General features: G+C 43.8%; 1 protein-coding gene and 1 long non-coding RNA gene across 15 annotated transcripts in view; both read right to left on the bottom strand.

The window, feature by feature from the left end:
* LOC132210854 (utrophin-like) overlaps positions 1 to 1,925 on the bottom strand; it is a 247,310-nt gene extending 245,385 nt beyond the window's left edge. For 5 of the 14 annotated variants that reach the window (XR_009447036.1, XR_009447038.1, XR_009447039.1 and 2 more), the window contains exon 1: positions 370 to 1,602. The gene's annotated coding sequence lies outside the window, so the exon portion shown is untranslated. Of the gene's footprint in view, positions 1 to 369 lie in introns of all 14 variants that reach the window. The other 9 variants (XR_009447026.1, XR_009447034.1, XR_009447033.1 and 6 more) reach the window with 8 other exon arrangements.
* A 3,937-nt stretch (positions 1,926 to 5,862) lies between these two features.
* Positions 5,863 to 20,483, bottom strand: part of LOC132210856 (uncharacterized) — a 34,614-nt gene continuing 19,993 nt past the window's right edge. Inside the window, exons 2-3 of the long non-coding RNA XR_009447041.1 lie at positions 10,307 to 10,386; positions 5,863 to 5,975 (exon numbers count right to left, since the gene is read on the bottom strand). This is a non-coding gene — a long non-coding RNA (uncharacterized LOC132210856). The remainder of the gene's footprint in view (positions 5,976 to 10,306; positions 10,387 to 20,483) is intronic.

The raw sequence follows: 20,483 nt of genomic DNA, 5'->3' as shown, positions 1-20,483 counted from the left end.
CCTCTCCTAAACCGACCCTTTTGCAGTAGCTGTAAGCCATTCAGTCACTGGGCTGTACAATAGTGACTCTCACCATGTCCTCTCACTTCCAGGACGGCTATCCTCGAAACCCCACCCCATTCCAACCCCCTCCTTCCCTTTACCTTGTAGTACGAGAGCAGTAGGCTGTTCGGCTACGGAAACCCGCGCAGGGCTGTATAATAGACACCCTCCCAATGTCCCCAGCCTTCCCTCACCCGAGGAGGGCTATTCTCACCCCCAAAACATACATTCCCAACCCCTCGCCTTGTGATAGGAGCGGCGCAGGATGTGAAACAGGGACCGTGCTCATGTCCCCAGTCCTCCCTTCACCCCAAACCCCGCTCTCACCTTGCAGTAGGAGATAGTTTTCGGCTACTCAGCCCCGGAAGGCGTCGCGGACCCGCGGCCGGGTGCTCGGGGAGCGCAGGCTCGGTGCCAGGCAGCTGTTCAGGCAGGTAGCTGTGCCCAGGAGCCGGGCGAAGAGGCCTTCTCCCACCTCGGATCCCCGCTCCCGGCAAAGGCGGCGCAGGGCTGAGCCACTGAGCAGCGAGCGCTCCGGCAGCCCGGATGCCTGCTCCTAGCCCGGTGGTCATGCTGGAGGCCGCTGGAGAACAGTAGGTTGTAGGGGTCCAGGAGCGTGATGCGATGATCCCCGCTGCCGAACCGCTGGGTCCTCAGCCCACTCCTGGGTAAAGGGATCCAGACAGCGGACTCATCGCCGAGGCAGAGTCGGGGGGTGGGAAAAGGCGTGAGTAGGACCAGGAGAGGAAGGGGATTGACTGAAAGGGAGAAAGAGACAGTGTGTGTGTGTGTGTGTGAGAGAGAGAGAGAGAGTGGGGGGGGATTAGAAATGCAGTCTGATTGCGGATGGGTTGGGTTCAAACAGAGATCTTTAAACTTTGTTCGAAAGAAACTCACAACGCTCCCTGCTGAGCGGGTGGAGAGGCTCGGCTAGAGAGTAAGAGAGATGGAGGAAAAGGCGGGGGGAGGGGCGGCGCAGAGTGGGTGGGGGGTCGACGGAGAGAGAGAAAGGCAGAAGCACATACAGAGGGAGGCAGAGACAGAGAGGGGCACACACACACAAAGACCAAAGAGACAGTGAAAGAGAAGGAGAGAGACAGAGAAGTGCACAGCGAGAGAGAGAGAGACACAGACAGACAGAGAGTGAGGCGCACACACACAGAGATGGAGAGACAGAGATTGTGTGTGTGGTGGGGGGGTGGGTCTGGAGCAAATGAGAGAGGGGGAGGGGGAGACAAAGAGACAGAGTCGCAGAGTTGTACAGCAGGGAAACAAACCCTTCAGGCCGACCAGATATCGTAACTGACTAGTTCCATTTGCCAGCATGTTGCCCATATCCCTCCAGACCCTTCCTATTCATGTGTCCATGCAGGTGACTTTTAAATACTGTGAGTATAATAGCCTCTGGCAGTTCATTCCATACACAAACTACACCAGGGAGGACACATTGGCTCCAAATCCATCTCCCATCCTCTGAGAGAAAGAACAGGAAATGACATCACCAACCCAAGGAAACCGAAACACTTGAATAGAAAGCGGGACCGAACTCCAGCGCTTCACCGGAGGCTCACTGATGATTTTACCTGGAATGGTGACGAATCATCTGAAAACTAACCTTCCAGCTCATTGAGCAATCTTACATCCAGAACCTGAACCCTGAGCTACAAATCTTCTCAAAACTCGATAATGCTTTGCCACTTGATTAACAGATGCATCCTATTTTTTAAAAAAAATAAAGTTTTCTTGCTGGATGTATGACTGACTGATCAATGTTTGTTGTCCTTCCTTAACTGAGCCTTGGGAACTCTGCAGCCCAATGCTATCAATGTGGATTTCACAAGCTTCAAAATCTCCACTCCCACCACTGCATCCCAAAACTAGCCCATCTCGTCCCCACCTCCCTAATCTGTTCTTCCTCTTACCCATCCGCTCCTCCCAGCTCAAGCCAAGCCCCATTCCCTACCTATGAAGCTCCTCCCACCCCCTTGACCTGTTCGTCCTCCCCAGAGTGACCTATCCCCTCCCTCCCTCCCCACCTACACTCACCTCTAATGGCTTCATGTCCAGCCCCTTAAGACCACAAGATACAAGTCGAAGTTGGGCCATTCGGCCCATGAAGTCCACTCTGCCATTTAAATCATGGATGATGGGCATTTCAACACCACTTCCCTGGACTCTCCCCGCAGCCCTTGATTCCTTTTGAGATCAAGAATTTGTCGATCTCTGCCTTGAAGGCATCCAACAACCCGGCCTCCATGCACTCTGCGGCAATGAATTCCACAAGCCCACCACTCTCTGGCTGAAGAAATGTTGTCTCATTTCAGTTTTAAATTTACCCCCTCTAATTTTAAGTCTGTGCCCACGGGTCCTCGTCTCCCCTCCTAACGGAAACAACTTCCGAGCGTCCACCCCTTCTAAACCATTCATTATCTTGTAAGTTTCTATTAGATCTCCCCTCGACCTTCTAAACTCTAATGAGTACAATCCCAGGATCCTCAGCCGTTCATCATACGCTAAACCTACCATTCCAGGGATCATCCATGTGAATCTACGCTGGACACGCTCCAGGGCTAGAATGTCCTTCCTGAAGCATGGGGCCCAAAATTGGACACAGTATTCTAAATGGGGCCTAACGAGAGCCTTATAAAGCCTCAGAGGCACATTGCTGCTTTTATATTCCAACCCTCTTGAGATAAACGACATTACATGCGCTTTCTTAATTACTGACTCTAGGGACTATTAACGTTGTCCAACTATGAACAAACGGAGAGAGGAACAGACCAAGAAATTTATGGCCAGTCAGAATAATCTCAGCACTGGAGAAGCTATAAAGAGGCATTCTTAGGGGTAGAATGTACTTGCATGAATTAATCAGGGATAGTCAGTATGGATTTGTTAAGATGAGGTCACATTTCAGAAATTTGATCCTTTTTTGAGGAGATGTTGGAGTGTTGATGAGCTTATGCATTTGATGTGGACTTAGTAAAGCCCCCCTTGGCAGAGTGATCAAGAAAACAGCAGTCAACGGGATCAAAGGCAAAGAGGCACACTGGAGCCAAAACTGGCTGAGGCAGAGAGCACAGGGTGATTGACGGTAGAGAGATATCTATCTGACAGGATGTTTGCTTTGAGTGGGGTTGTGCAGGGCTTGCCACAAGGGCCCTTGAAATTTGTCAATGAGATTCATCATTTCAGCTTAAACACAGAGTGTATGACCGTGTCGCTAGCAAATCACTAATTCAGTGAGGAGGATATTGGTGGAATGGTCATGTAAATAACAGCCATGGGATCAAAGGCAAAGTGGCACACTGGATCTAAAATTGGTTGACAGGCAGGATGAATAAACTTCAGGAGGAGATCAACTGACTGGTCAGCTGGGCACAGCAATTGGAACTCAACCAGGAAAAATGTGGGCTAACGAACTCTGGAGGGCTAACAAGGCCTAATGGGTGGTGACCAAAACGCCACACACGACTCCAGCTGTGGCCGAAACAAACTTTTAAACAGCTCCAAAGTGACCTCCCCATTCTTAGAATCTACGCCACGACTGATAAAGGGAGATGTCCTATATGTCTTTGTAACAACCCTTACTAGCCTGTCCTGACCCCTTCAGGAATTTATGAACAAGCACCCCAGCATCCCTTTTCTCCTCTAAGCTTCCCAGTGTCCTGCTATGCATTAGATTTAGATTTAGGTTTTATTATCACATGTATTCAATACACGGTACAAGAGTACAATGTCACCTCAGACGGTGTCATCTCAGGGACAAAGTACCTTGGTACGAAATTTTAGTTGCAGAAGTAGAAAAGGTATCCATCCTTCTTTACTCAGAGTCGTAGGGGAGTGGAATGCAATGCCGGAGAGGGTAGTGAAGTCAGCCTCATTAGGGGCATTTAATTGGCTATTAGACAAGCAAATGGATGACAATATAAGGTAGGGGTGGAGGTTAGATAGACCTTAGGATGAGGGTAAAAGTTTGATACAACATCGTGGGCCGAAGGGCCTGTACTGCGCTGTACCGTTCCACGTTCTATGTTAGAAAAATAAATGAATAAGTTAAAAAGTTCAGCACGACAGTCTTCTTAGTATAACAGTAGAAAAATAAAAACAAAAGTTTAAAAAGTCAAACATTACAGTCCTTTCTTAAGCCACGAATTTGCAGACACTCTGAACGAGGCTTCCCCCGTGACGGTTTGTATTCCCCTGCGTTGGGCTAGGGCCCGCCCATCCTTGCCAGTGGACTTCACTGCTGACTGCCATTGCTGACCTCCATCGGGCACGACAGGCTTTGCCACGTTAAGTACTCTCATCTTATTCCTTCTTCAGGCTACATCAATCCGCCACTGACCTGCCCATCTGACCGATGCCAAGATTGGAGCAGACTAGGGGACATGGTGAAGGTGTTTAAGATTTTGAAGGACATGGAAAGGTTAACTGGAAGTTGCTTTTTCCATTCGTAGACATGTCAATAAACAGGGGGCACAGATTGAAGTTCACAGGTAGAAAGCTAAGAGGGGAGCTGAGGAGAACCTATTTTCCCAGTGTGGTGGGAGTCCTGAGCTCACTGACTGAAAGTGTGACTGATTCAGAAAGTGTCTGAATATTTAAGCAGTATTTAGATGTTCACTTGTGTTGCCGTAGGCTCCAGGGCTATGGGCCAAACAATCAAAACGGAAATCAATGCCATGTGAGTTCAATGTAGACAGAGCTTTGTTGAGCAGTGCAGGAACTACGGACCGCACGGCCTCCTCCTGTGCACCAAACATCCATGAGTCTATAATTACACAGCTTTTCTTTGAGGCATTTCTCCACTTGACTGATTCTTTGTAAATGCAAGGCCGACAAAATAAATCCTTTTATTAAAAGCTTCCATCTCACTGAGAAAGCTTCAGGCCAATTTGATAATCTGCTCTCAAAAATCTGCTCATATTTTGATAGTTATGACAAATTCTACTATCAGGGCTGACACAATCCACAACATTCTAAATCAATCAACAATATTCCAGAAAGATGATCATTTGCCGTTCCTACCAATTTTAACAGATGCTTTAGAAAATAGAGAAATAAATCTAGATCTGTCAAGAACTAATCAGTTCTTCCTTGGACCATACTCATATGTATCAGTTTTCAATGAAATATGCCCATTAGTTTGTGAGTTACATTGCTGACCAACAGAACAACAAATGGGCAAAAACATGACCTCACATTAAGTGTTATCACTGCTGCAAGTGAGCAGTAGAGTCATACCACACTTCTGAATATTTTTCCCAGTATTCTAATGATGAAAACATGATTGGGAACAAAAACAGCTGCTGAGGCTAGTGTCTTTGAGAAACAATAGCATCATACATATGTAGCGCATCATTTATCTTGCAGGAATGCACTGTGCACATTCTGCACAGACCAAGTTATGATTTAACACTCATCGTGGCAGTGACTAAATACAGAAATATACTAATACAGCAAACCTTTTGTTAAACAGCACCTGTGGTCCCAGGAATGTGCTGAATAATCAAAAATTCCAGTTGATCAATAGGTCCACACACACAAAAAACACACACTCGATAATAGGAACATAATGCACAGGATATACACATCACTGTTCTCCTTCATTTACAGCATAAATAACTTCAGTAATGATGCAACTTTGCGTGAACTAAAACTTACTGGCAGAGAGCCTTCTCACTTGCACCCTCACCAGACATCACAGAGATTATGAGAAGACAGTAAACATCTGGTATGTAATTTTTGTCAGTTTATTGAGTGTGCTAGTTTATTAAACAAAGTTTACCTCCAGTTAAACCTACAGTTTACAAGTGTATCAGCAATGATAGATTTAGTACTGACACTTGTATTTTTCCTCCAGTTGACGCTTGGATGGACACATCAAGACAATTTTCAAAGAAAGCACTCTGATTCTTCGACTCCAACCCCTGGAAAAGGAAATTGCAGAATGTCACTGACTCACTTTACTGATTTGAATACAGCATAAGATACATAGAACATCGAACAGTACAGGCCCTTCAGCCCACGATGTTGTGCCGAACTTTTACCCGAAACCTCAGGTCTATCAAACCTCCACCCCTATCTTAAACTACCATCCATATGCCTGTCTAATAGTCACTTAAATGCCCCTAATGAGGACGATTCCGCGACCCACTCGAGCTAAAACAAAGATCTCTTTGAATTGTCATTTGTCAGACATGTATTGAATCAAAAAACAAATTTCTCACTTCCATAGATTTCTATAGCACCTTAATATGATTTGTGAAAATTAATATTTCACCCTTTCATTTTATAAATACAACTTTAAACAAAATGCTACTATATAGAACTTCTATGTTGGTATTTGCGCATATGCCATTTCAGTTTGTGTGATCTGTTTCTATACAACGAGTGATAAATACTTCGATTAAAATGGTTGAGAGCAGTGTATGTGAGATTTAATACCATGCTTTATCGGCAGACAGTCCATGAGCGGGTAGTTATTCACGAGACTCAACTGACATCATGTCTCAGGGGGGCTTGTGGCCTCTGGGTTACGTACTGTTTGACCATTGCCTACTGGTCACTGGTTGAGAGCAAAGAGAACTACTGGCTGCTATCCATTTTCAACAAGTGATCACGATAATCTACCTGCGTTTCAATGTCCCATCAACATTCAAGAATTGTTGCTCGAAGAGGCTACTGTGTCACAAACAGGAGCAGAATCAAGATCAACCAGAGATAATGGGAACTGCAGATGCTGGAGATTCCAAGATAATAAAATGTGAGGCTGGATGAACACAGCAGGCCAAGCAGCATCTCAGGAGCACAAAAGCTGACGTTTCGGGCCTAGGCCCTTCATCAAGATCAACCATGTTCTTTTCCCTATCTGAACAAGCTGCCAACACCAGAAATATGGGACCGTCTGAATCAATCTTATACAATTAACTTTTACAGTAGACAACAGGTGCAGAAGTAGGCCATTCAGCCCTTCGAGCCAGCACCACCATTCATTATAATCATGGCTGATCATCCACAATCAGTATCCTGTTCTTGCCTTATCCCCATAACCCTTGATTCCATTATCTTTAAGAGCTCTATCCATCTCTTTCTTGAAACGATCCAGAGACTTGTGCCTCTATTGCCTTCTGGGGCTGAGCATTCCATACATCCACCGCTCTCTGGGTGAAGAAGTTTTCCCTCAACTCTGTTCTAAATGCCCTACTCCTTATTTTTAAACTGTGTCCTCTGGTTCTGGACTCACCCGTCAGCGGAAACATGGTTCCTGCCTCCAGAGTGTCCAATCCTTTAATAATCTTATACATCTCAATCAGACCCCCTCTCATCCTTGTAAGCCAGGGCCCTGTACAGCTGCAGAAGGACCTCTTTGCTCCGATACTCAATTCCTCTTGTTATGAATGCCAGCATGCCATGAGCTTTCTTCACTGCCTGCTGTACCTGCGTGCTTGTTTTCATTGACTTCTGTACAAGAACACCTAGATCTCGTTGTACTTCCCCTTTACCTAACTTGACTCCATTTTGATAGTTATCTGCCTTCCTGTTCTTTCCACCAAGGTGGATAACCACACATTTGTCCACATTAAACTGCATCTGCCATGCATCCGTCCACTCACCTCGCCTGTCCAAGTCACCCTGTATTCTCATAACATCCTCCTCACATTTCACACTGCCGCCCAGCTTTGTGTCATTGACAAATCTGCTAATATTACTTTTAGTGCCTTCATCTATATCATTAATGTATATTGTAAACAGCTGCAGTCCCAGCACCGAACCTTGTGGTACCCCACTGGTCACCGCCTGCCATTCCCAAAGGGACCCGTTTATCACTACTCTCTGCTTCCTGTCAGACAGCCAATTTTCAATCCAACTCAGTATTTTGCCCCCAATAACATGTGCCCTAATTTTGCTCACTAATCTCCTCTGTGGAAATTTATCAAAGGCTTTCTGAAAGTCCTGGTCCACTCCATCCACTGGTTCTCGCTTGTCCATCTTCACAGTTACATCCTCAAAAAATTCCAGAAGATTAGTCAAGCGCAATTTCCCCTTCGTAAATCCATGCTGGCTCTGACCTATCCTGTTACGGCTATCCAAATGAGTTGTAATTTCATCTTTTATAATTCACTCCAGCATCGTTCCCACCACTGACGTCAGGCTAACCGGTCTATAATTTCCCGTTTTGTCTCTCCCTCCTTTCTTGAAAAGTGGGACAACATTAGCCACCCTCCAACCTGCAGGAACTGATCCTGAATCTGTAGAACATGGGAAAATGATTACCAATCCGTTCACGATTTCTAGAGCCACCTCCTTAAGTCCCCTGGGATGCAGACCATCAGGTACCGGGGACTTAGCAGCCTTCAGACCCAACACCATTTGCTGATGAATATAAATACCCTTCAGTTCATCCATTACCCTACGTCCTTCAGCCACCATTACATCTGGGAGATTGCTTGTGTCTTCCCTAGTGAAGACAGATCCAAAGTACCTATTCAACTCTTCTGCTATTTCCTTGATCCCCATAATAAATTCACTCTTTTCTGTCTTCAAGGGCCCAATTCTAGTCTTAACCATTTTTTTTTCACATACCTTTTTCTATCCTCCTTGATAATGGGAACTGCAGATGCTGAAGAATCCAAGATAACAAAGTGTGGAGCTGGATGAACACAGCAGGCCAAGCAGCATCTCAGGAGCACAAAAGCTGATGTTTCGGGCCTAAACCCTTCATCGAGGCCCGAAACATCAGCTTTTGTGCTCCTGAGATGCTGCTTGGCCTGCTGTGTTCATCCAGCTCCACACTTTGTTATCCTTACTATCCTCCTTAATATTTTTGGTCAGTTTTCCTTTGTACCTCATTTTTTTCTCTGCGTATTGCCTTTTTAGTCAACTTCTTTTGCTCTTGAAAACCTTCCCAGTCCTCCGGCTTCCCACTCATCTTTGCTATGTTATACTTCTCTTTTATATTTATAGAGTCCTTAACTTCCCTCGTCAGCCATGGCCGTCCCTGCCTCCCCTTAGGATCTTTCTTGCTCTTTGGAATGAACTGATCCTACACCTTGTGCATTATATCCAGAAATACCTGCCATTGTTGTTCCACTGCCATCCCTGCTACGGTATTGAACCATTGAACTTTAGACAGCTCCTCCCTCATCGCTCCATAGTTCCCTTTGTTCAACTACAATACTGACACTTCCGATTCTCCCTTCTCCGTCTCAAATTGCTGATTAAAACTTATCATATTATCATCACTACCTCTAATGGCTTCCTTACTTCGAGGTCCCTGATCAAATCCAGTTCGTTGCCCAACACCAGATCCAGAATTGCCTCCTCCCTGGTAGGCTCCATACTGACTCTGCATCTCCTGATTCTAGGTCTCCACTCGCAAGGGGCTGAAGATTTTATATTTCTTTACATTCATAATTTCATATTCATTTTACTATTTACTATTTCTTTATTATTTCATTTTCTTTACTTCTGACTATTTTAAATACGACATGTTTTCTTATGCTACATCAGTGACGACATTTCAAAAGTAGTTTAGCTGCCTATAAAGTACTTTTTATACCGGAGACCATAAAATATGCTACATAAATGCAGTTCTTTCTTTTATTAACTGCTGTAGTTGTGTGCTTCTTTGCGAATGGAGGATTGGCTACAATTACGCAGAGGAGCATAAGTGAAATACATTTCCCATGACAAAATTCCAAACCAAAGTTACGAAATTAGAATAATAAAATATTGCCTGTTTGCAACTGAACTGTAGATGAGCAAAGGTCACTTAGTCAGTAAAGTACAAATTAACTATGTTCCCGACATGGAGAATACAAATGAAAACTACGGTAATGCTCACAGGAACTTGGACAATGTTCTACTTTATGATCATAGCAATGCCATATCATCAACACAGGTTTTAATAGATAATAAGTCAATCTGGGATATTTATTCATTTGTTTTATATCCTCAAGATCATCTTCGCAAATCCTGTGAACAGGGACCACTGAACAGCTGACTTAGAATTTTTTTCCACCTATAATATCCATGTTTTATCCTTCTCCCCTCGAAGTTTGTCTGCAGGAAGATGAGTTTACAGGGGCCTTACAGTTTTAATTTGTACATATATGTGTCCAATCTTTGTAAATATCTGTCTGTAGTGAGAATCCATGCATTTGCAATAAATAGGCATTCTTGTTAAGAACAGAAACCTGGACCGTGGTCTTCATCAGTTTGGATCTAAAAGACAGGTAAATTAGGGAAATTTACATACTTTTTAAAATCTTCCACATTGGGATTACTCTGGAAACAGCAGGCTCGAATTGCAGCATGGTACCCTTCTGAATGTAACACCTGAAATCACGAAAGTAATAAATTCCTTGAAAACGAACACAGATTCTATACATGAAGGTTACACAAATCCACGAGCTACAACATGGGGAAAAATACAGTGGATGCTATTTTTAACGAACAGTGTGACTACATCAACTGTTCTGTCTGAGAGTGAAATCTGAGAAATGAAAAGTGAAAACTGCCGGGTTAGAAAGATCCAGTTACGTGCTTACCTGATGGAAATGCATTGATTGTGATATTAATATATATATGATTGTTAATTGAGAGTACTGATGAATTTTGCTTATTGTTTCTGTGATCATCTCAACAATCCATTTGTCAACACAATAAAGTAGATATTGTTATTGTAAAACACCCCTGTAAATTCAAAGAAAATTTCAAGAGGGGCCAAATAAGTAGTGTTGGGGAACAAAGAAATGGCAGAGGAACTGAACAAGTATTTTGCATCAGTCTTCAGGTTGGAAGGCACCAGTAGTAGAACTTTAAGGGAGTCTGAAGCAGAAGTGAGTGCGGTGGCCATCACTAAGGAGAAGGTACAGGGGAAGCTGAAGGGTCTCTGTGGAATTTGTACATTCTCCCCATGTCCGCACGGGTCTCCGCCAGGTGCTCTGATTTCCATCCACAGTCCAAAGATGTGCAGGCAAGGTGGATCAGCCATGGCAAATGTGAGCTTGCCGGGACACAGTACAGGGCTGGGTCTTGGTGGGATGTTCTTGACGGAGATGGTGCAGACCCAATGGCCTCTTTCCGCTCTGTAGGAATTCTATAATTCCGAGAAGATGGTAAATTACATGGACCAGATGGACTGCCCCCCAGAGTTCTGAAGGAGATAAGTAAGAAGACCATGCAGGTATTGATGATCTTTCAGGAATTACTGGAGTCAGGGTGGGTCCCAAAGGAGTACAAAATGGCAAATATAACACCCCTGTTTAAAATGGAGGGAGGCAAAAGACAAGAAATTAAAAGACGAGAAAAACCTGTTAGCCTGACGCTGGTCATTAGGTCAGATTTTAGAATCCATTATTAAGGATGAGATCGGAGAGTACTTGGAAGGACATGGTAATACTTGGAACTACATGTTAAATTGGGCTGAGAAAACACAACTTTGTCAAGGGAAGGTCTCTGTTAGATTCTTTGAGAATGTAACCAGTGAGTAAAAACAAAAGAGAGCCATTGAACTTTATCTGTTTGGATTTTCAGAAAGCCTTTGACAAGGTGCCACACAGGACGCTTCAAAATAAAAAAAATGAGCTTATGGTGTTAGGGAGTAGGTACTGGCATGGATAGAGGATCGGCTAACTGGCAGAATGCAGAGAGTGGCAATAAAAGGGTCTTTTGCAGGATGGCAGCCAGCAACTACAGGAGTTCCACAGTCATCAGAGTTCAGACTACAGCCATTCACGTTATACATTAGCAATCTGGACAAAGGAACTAATGGTATTGTTGTCCACAGGGGGTTGTTGCTAAGTTTGCAGATGACATTTCGATAGGTGGAGAGGCAAGTAGAACATAGAACATAGAACATAGAACATAGAACATAGAACAGTACAGCACAGAACAGGCCCTTCAGCCCACAATGTTGTGCCGACCATTGATCCTCATGTATGCACCCTCAAATTTCTGTGACCATATACATGTCCAGCAGTCTCTTAAATGACCCCAATGACCTTGCTTCCACAACTGCTGCTGGCAACGCATTCCATGCTCCCACAACTCTCTGCGTAAAGAACCTGCCTCTGACATCCCCTCTATACTTTCCTCCAAACAGCTTAAAACTATGACCCCTCGTGCTAGCCATTTCTGCCCTGGGAAATAGTCTCTGGCTATCAACTCTATCTATGCCTCTCATTATCTTGTATACCTCAATTAGGTCCCCTCTCCTCCTCCTTTTCTCCAATGAAAAGAGACCGAGCTCAGTCAACCTCTCTTCATAAGATAAGCCCTCCAGTCCAGGCAGCATCCTGGTAAACCTCCTCTGAACCCTCTCCAAAGCATCCACATCTTTCCTATAATAGGGCGCCCAGAACTGGACGCAGTATTCCAAGTGCGGTCTAACCAAAGTTTTATAGAGCTGCAACAAGATCTCACGACTCTTAAACTCAATCCCCCTGTTAATGAAAGCCAAAACACCATATGCTTTCTTAACAACCCTGTCCACTTGGGTGGCCATTTTAAGGGATCTATGTATCTGCACACCAAGATCCCTCTGTTCCTCCACGCTGCCAAGAATCCTATCCTTAATCCTGTACTCAGCTTTCAAATTCGACCTTCCAAAATGCATCACCTCGCATTTATCCAGGTTGAACTCCATCTGCCACCTCTCAGCCCATCTCTGCATCCTGTCAATGTCCCGCTGCAGCCTACAACAGCCCTCTACACTGTCAACGACACCGCCGACCTTTGTGTCGTCTGCAAACTTGCTGACCCATCCTTCAATCCCCTCGTCCAAGTCATTAATAAAAATTACAAACAGTAGAGGCCCAAGGACAGAGCCCTGTGGAACTCCACTCACCACTGACTTCCAGGCAGAATATTTTCCTTCTACTACCACTCGCTGTCTTCTGTTGGCCAGCCAATTCTGTATCCAAGCAGCTAAGTTCCCCTGTATCCCATTCCTCCTGACCTTCTGAATGAGCCTACCATGGGGAACCTTATCAAATGCCTTACTGAAGTCCATATACACCACATCCACAGCTCGACCCTCATCAACTTGAGGCAAGTAGTGTTGAGGAAGTGGGGAGGTCACAGAGAGTCTGTAGAGAAGTGGCAGTACAGGCATAGGCTATTTTCGAAATGGGGAAAGGCTTCAGAAATCTGAAGCACAAAGATGCCCCAGTTCAGGATTCTTTTAACATGCAGGTTCAGTTGGCAGTTGGGAAGGCAAATGCAATGTCAGCATTCATTTCCATACGGCAAAAATACAAGAGCAGAGATGTATTGCTGAGGCTGTGTAAGGCTCTGGTCATATTGCATTTGGAATATTAAGAGCAGTTTTTGGCCATCTGTCTAAGGAAGGATGTGCGGGCCTTTGTCAGGGTCTAGAGGAGGTTCTCAAACATAATCCTGGCGATGAAGGGACTGTCATGTGAGGAATGGCTGAGAACTCTGGGTCTGTACTCGATGGAGTTTAGAAGGATGAAGGGGGTCACACTGAAGGTAATTCAGGCCTGGATAGAGTGGTCATGGAGATGATGTTTCCACGAGTAGGAGAGACCAGGACCTGGGGGCACAGCCTCAGAGTCAAAGGGACTACCCTTCAGGATGGAGATGAGGAGGAATTTCTTCAGTCAGAAAGTTGTGAATCTGTGGAACTCGTTGATGCAGAAACCTGTGAAGGCCAAGTCAGAGTTGATTTCAGGCGTAGATAGATATGTTCTTGCTTAGTCTGGACACAGGAGAATGGGATTGAGAATGATTGATCCCACTCAATGGGCTGAATGGTCTAATTCTGTTCTTAAATCTTCAGGTCTAAAACACTGGAATGAATCAGTTCAGTGTCATTTTTATTGCACTGCAAGGACAGTAGCTCTCCAAAAGACCGAACAGATTTTCTCACGCTGTTGTGGCAAACCTATTCAATAACTGGCAACAATGCTCCTATTGTGCCTCTCTCAGCTGATGCTAGTTAGTTCTCCTACTCATCGTAACTGGACCATCCTGGTATTACTGGCACTAGTGCCATGTTTAAAGGCTATTGTGAACCAGTAAAATGCTCAGAATCCAGAACTGCCTTGTACAGTTCATAGCATTTGTCCCAGACAGGGTAGGAAAGGGGAAATTAGCACCTTATTTTACAGTTAGGGACCTGGAAGTCCTGGTGGATGGATTGGTGCAGTGCAGAACTGTCCTCTTTCCCAAGGACAAGCACAGGAGGCCATGACACAAGACTCGGCCAGACTCATCTGAGGCTGTCCAGTGTCAATGCAGTCTCAACCACCAAAAGAACCATCCAGCATTGCTGCAAGATCAGTGACCCCTGCTCCAACAGAAGAAGAGCCTCATTGTTCTGTGCTACCTCACATTCACACTCTCTCTAATTCTGCACCACCCTTCAGCACAGCTCATGTAATACCATTCTCACCAAAGCATTCAATGTCTGTCTTCGCTTGCTCTCGTCTACTTGAGGCCCCAAGGCTATTATTCCTGTATGTTCTCTGTGCCTCTTGCTCTCACCCAGGAGACCTCACCTCCCTTCCCAAACATACATGAGCACTAACAAATGCACCAGCTCATTTCATCTCACTCAATCCCTCCCTTTGTTTCATTCCAGGAAAAACAGCCCACAGTAGGGCAGAAAGAGCCAACACAGGTAGTGAGGTGTCTAACGTTTGACTTCTCACAACCTATGAGGATAGTGTCCTGACCATGATCATTCTGAGCAGCCAACTGATTGCATCCAAGCCCCTCGAGTGATATCAGACAATGCCCTGGAGTTAGCTAGATCTGCTGCCTGAAACTGCCTCCCTTGACTGGAGACCATTCCCCTCAGAACATGAAGCATGACCATGAGGTTGGAGACAATGCAACGCATTCTGTGCTTCTGCAGCTGGCACATGCTGCAGGTGTGAGATCAACATATCACGGTGCTGAACGGCAACACATCCACTCCTTTGATTGATGACTGCTGACAAACATGACAAGCTGTCTGGCTTGGTCTCGATGCCAAAAAGTTAATCAATATACTAGCATTATGAGTCTGTGAGATGTGGCAGAGGGGGCAACCCATAAAAAGACAAGGCAAATGAAGACAAGGCAGAGGAGCTGTTAGCATTCATGCGGGGACAAAATGAGAGTGGAGAGCTCAAGCAAGGTGTCCTGATGTGTAACGTGGCCCAATACACGAATGGGTGCCTGTTCCTGCATATAAAAGTGCCCTGGCAGCAGCACTGCAATGAGGGGGGCTGCTGCAATCCAAAATGCAGCAATGAAGTACAGAAGAGTACTGAAAGCAGATCTGAGATGTGCCATGATGTGCTGAGGCTGGAACATGCCACATGTCAAAACTGTGGACATGGGGTGCTACTGATGGGTGTGGCTGGAGATGCTGGTGACTAGTGTCCAAGTTGGGGATCCAGAGGAGCATTGAGCAATGTGGAAGCACCACACACCCACTCTGAATTTCATTTCGGTAATTCTCAGCATCTAGTTCCTGTCTGGCAGGTAGAAAAAGGGAATAATTATTAATGAGGGTGGTACTGAGAAATAATCTATGCCTTTTTGTGCTCCCTAGCGCGAATTTCTGCTCAATGTCTGCAATTTTACTGCAAAATGAAACATTTTGGTTTTGACATCCAGAAGGAACTTGAGCTGCAATCAATATGACGGGTACGCACCAAATGAAGAATGTCAAAATTGACAGTCGCAAAAATGATTTAATATTGGAACACATCTCATGCAGACAAAGCTCAACTTTATACAAATGAAAAATTGGAGGTCATGTCGGGTGCAGAGAAGGACACCGAAAGATTAACCCCGGACTTTCATCTCCAAGTCCTAGAATTATATCCAGCTTGGACTGAAGGAAAATAAAATTCTCTCCGCTTGCAAGGATTCCCCAATATACTGTCACAGTCTTAATACATTTCCAAGTGAAGTGCATAACATTATTCCGGAATGGAGTTTACTAAACAATCTGACTGAGATAAGCTGAAGGACAATTAGCCTGGAAAATACCACAATGGCACAGTTAATGCTCTTCAAGATACTGGCTAGGTTAAAAAGTCTCAGTTATGAGATAGACTGGTATGCTGGGTTTGTTTTCCTTGGAGCAGAGGAGGCGGAGGTGTGGGTGGGGATCTGATTGAGGCATAGAAAATTATGACAGGCACGGGCAGAATACATGGTGAGAATCCATTCCCCATGGCACATGTGTCTAAGACCAGATGGCACAAGTTTAAGGTGAGGATTAAATGCTTTGGAGGAAGTCTGAGGAAAAGCTTTTTCATCTAAAAAGTGGCAGACATATGGAGCACACTGCCTGAGAGGGTTTTTGATGCAGGTATTCTCAACATTTAAAAAGCATCTGGGATGAGCATTTAAAATGCTAGGTCAAAGTAGGCTCTGGACCAAGTGTTGACAAATGAGATTAGTGCAGCTTGGTGTTTGTTGGTAGGCATAGATATGGTGTTTCTATGCTGTATGACTCTATGAGATTGAGGGTCATATGAAAATTTATTCTACATCTGGCCGTTTATTCCTTGACATTAACTGGATGATGTTCATATTGTGTATTTTATACACGTCATTCTCTAGCACTAACATTTGTCACCGTGAAGAGCATTACAATCAGAATGTCAAGATGTCTACATGATCCTGGGCAGATCTGACCAAATGGAATCAAAAGTATATCAGTTTCAATTTTATTGATTTAAAACAAAAGTCGCTAAAACTGTCAACTACTTTATCTGTTGAACTGAAATGAAACTAGAACATACTGAAACCTTATGTCAACAATACTCGGATTGATTTTAATCAGTCGACAATCTTCACATTTACTTAACTGATCCTGTACATATCAAAATCCAATATGTCGCATGCAGTTTAGTGCACCTTAGGACAATCTAAACTTACTACATTAAAGTGTAAATCATACATAGGTATCAAAGACGTTCAGCAGCTAGTTCAGACACATTTCGACACAGAGTGGCACGTTGACCAAGTCCTTGTGATTCTGTTCCAAACCATCATAAATGGTCATTAAACGGTTGATTACTTCAGTCACATTTAGAAGTTGCTCATTTTGTGTCAATTTGTCTTGAGCCAAGACGCGTTGTGCTGTGTGCAACTCCAACAGATACACGACAAAGGAGGAAGAAAACTAACTTCGATTACAGTTTTAACTTATTGGAGCTATTAAATAAAATTAATTCCTGTATTTGGCCCAGAAATAAATACAAGGATTCACAAAAGTACTCTGGAATGATGGAAACAGGCCATTTCCTTCTCAAATGCAACATGTCAAATCCAACGAGGGAACCGTCAGTGATGCTGGTCATATACTGTTGTTTGGTTCAGTAATTCCTGCAGAACAATGGTGGAGGAACAGTAGCTTTGTATGTCATGAAGCCCTCCTTTGTATTTATGAAGCAGGACTCAGAACAATTTAACCTGAAACATCCATCTTTTTCAAGCGATGTTCATTCTCACTACATCCAAATCCAAAGTACAATCTAATTGGCTCTTTCTCCGTTTCAAATAGTGGATCTTACAACCCTTATTTCACTTCTGGTCATCAGCATTCTTTTAAATCACACTATGCCACAGCTATTAAGTGTGTTAATTATATGTTCTTGTTAATTTTAAAAAGGTGCTCTGTTACCTCGGTTTTGAACTAGATTTCTCTTGTAATTTTGCTATTTTGTCATACATATGGTATGTTCTACAGCGTCTACCAAAAATAATTAGTAGTTAAGCAAGTATCAATTCAATGTTAGTTCACATGATGCCAACAAAATCTGGCAAACTTTGTCAAAACATCGAATGCCAGTCAAACCACTCTAAATATAACAGAACCTCCATAAATAAAATCTAATGGCAATATGAGGAACGAAGCTCCCAGAGATATGCATTCATGTGACTGAAATCATTTATTTTCTCGGCTTCTAACCCTTCCACAGGCAGCAAGATCCTGGCCCATGAACCTTCACTGCTTGAAAAAAATTCCTCCTAACATCCCCCTACATCTTTTCCCCAAAACATCAATGTATTCCATTCTCCTTGTAACATCATCCATCAGCCATGGGAACACAGACTTTCCACGTTTATCTTATCCCAACCAATCATAATCCTTTATGTCTCCATTCACTACTTATTAATCCCCTGTACTCCAATGAAAATAGCATTAGTTAAATTTGTTGATAAAATGTCACATTCTTAAAACAAGTTGGGTAAATTTCATCATTATTACTCAATATTACCAAAATTATTACTTTTTAAGTTTAGTCACCAGATTTGGGTGTATCATTCCAGTCCTATTTCAAGGTTCAGGATAACTTCTTTGTTTTAGCACTGCATGAGCTACATTATAAAGCCCCATCCCACAGATACGAAAGTGGGAAGAAACACATAAAATCTGGAGGGCACTGTGTGTACATGTGTGGAAGTTCTGGGGAACTGTCAAGCAGCCTGCCTATCCTTTGACCTCCTGAGACTAATTGATGGCAATTTAAGGGATCCCCTCTATTGCGTAAGGAGATAGATGTCAATCAGGAAGGCAGTCAGCTTTACATGCACAATCCAGCCTCGAAAAACTGAGTTGGTAGGGGATCCTCATCCACAGGCCCCTTGGCCTGATCCAAGGCACTTCACGCCCTTAAACTCTCATCCAACGTTTCAACAACCCCGAACAACCCTCGACCACTCCGCACCTCTAGTCCGGGACCTGCCATCCAGCCATCAGCAACTTCAGACTCTTCTGGGCTCTAAGTGGCCAGGAGTTCTACAAGGTAGAACTTCCATCCAAGAGGGCGCCCCATGTCCTGCCTCCAGCCATTTAATGCTGCAGGGCAGCTGTGAAGAGCATGGGCAGGGTCCCATTTGGCATTTCAACTGGGAGACACCTGAGCAGGAGTGGGGGCAACAGCACCATGTCGAGTACTATTCACCAGACCAAAACTTCCATATCCTCAGCATTCTCTCCAATGTTCTGCCAATTCAACAGTCAGTGCCCAAGGTTAGTGGGAAACCAGAAATAAGGAAAGATTTCAAAGCCGAGAAATAGAAAAGAAACCGACAATAAGAGCTTATTTAAACAAATGAAAAGGAAGGAAGAGGTCAAAGAGAACGCAGATCCCTTAAAGAATGGAGGCTGCAAAAATAATAATGGGGAATCAGGAAATGGCAAATGAGACAAATAATTACTTCATATGAGTCTCCATAGCAAAAGAAACAAATACAATCTCAAAATTACTTACTTAACAAGGTACAAAAAGCAGACAGGAAATATCACCAGAGAAAAGGTGCTCGGGAAACTAATGGGGCTAAAGGTCAATAGGTATCCTGGACCTGATGTACCCTGCACTAGGATATTAAAAGATGTAGCTCCAGAGATACTGGATGCACTAGCAGTAATCTTCCAAATATCCCGGGAATCTGGAACATTTCAAGCAGTAGATTGGAATACTGCCAATGTAACAACTTCATATGAAAAGGAAGGATGACAAAAAATAGGCAACCTCTCATTAGGAAAATATTGCAGTCTGTTATAAAAGATGCAACAGCAGGTCATGTGGTCTGGCAATACTATGGCTTTAAGAGGTGTATTTTGTCCTGGCTTGTGTTCTTCTCTAAACCAATAAACAGCTCGAGAGGCCTTGGGGATGGGTAACTTCCGAAGAAGGGTCTCGACCCAAAACATCAGCTTTCCTGCTCCTCTGATGCTGCTTGGCCTGTTGTGTTCATGCAGCTCTACACCTTGTTATCCAAGATTCTCCAGCATCGGCAGTTCTTACTATCTCAGTATGAATGGGTCATGTCAGGCTCCCACAGAACCAAGGTTTTAGTTTAGATTTCGACAGTTGTTGAGGTTTGAAGTTGGCCGTGGAAGCTGTTATCTCTCTCCGTATCTCCCCATCTCTCTCTGCGTTACAGCTAAAAGCAGGGGTTCTCTTTCTGTGACCAGAATCATGTGAGACAATCTGTTTTACTGACTTTGTCTTTGCCAAGGTGTGTTTATGGGATATTATTATATTGGAACAGTTGTTGTTTGGTAGTTAAGTAATATATTATTCAATTAAGTTTTCCAGTAGAGTTAAACTAATCTCAATTCTTCTTTCTTTTGTTTGCATTTTAACTAGGGGGAAAGTGGTTTTGCTTAAATCTGAGTGGTGTGCCTAATCGATTTACATCTAGAACACAGCACCCGAGACTTGTCTTTAAATAAAAGTTGGAGTCTAGGTTATCTCCTTGATACATATGTGTTGGGGACTTGGTCTAGTCCATAACTGTGGAAGTAGATAATATAATCAAGCAAAGTCAGCATGGCTTCATGGTGGGGAAATTGTGCCTGACAATTTTTTAAAAATTCTTTGAGTAAGTAACAGACAGGATGGATAAAACAGAACCAGTAGAAGTATTGTGTTTGGATTTTAAAATGGCAC

Source organism: Stegostoma tigrinum, chromosome 21 (genome assembly GCF_030684315.1).
Source record: "Stegostoma tigrinum isolate sSteTig4 chromosome 21, sSteTig4.hap1, whole genome shotgun sequence".
NCBI classification, from domain to species: domain Eukaryota; kingdom Metazoa; phylum Chordata; class Chondrichthyes; order Orectolobiformes; family Stegostomatidae; genus Stegostoma; species Stegostoma tigrinum.
The sequence above is the reverse complement of the archived record's forward strand: the minus strand, read 5'-3'. Positions and strand labels throughout refer to the sequence as shown.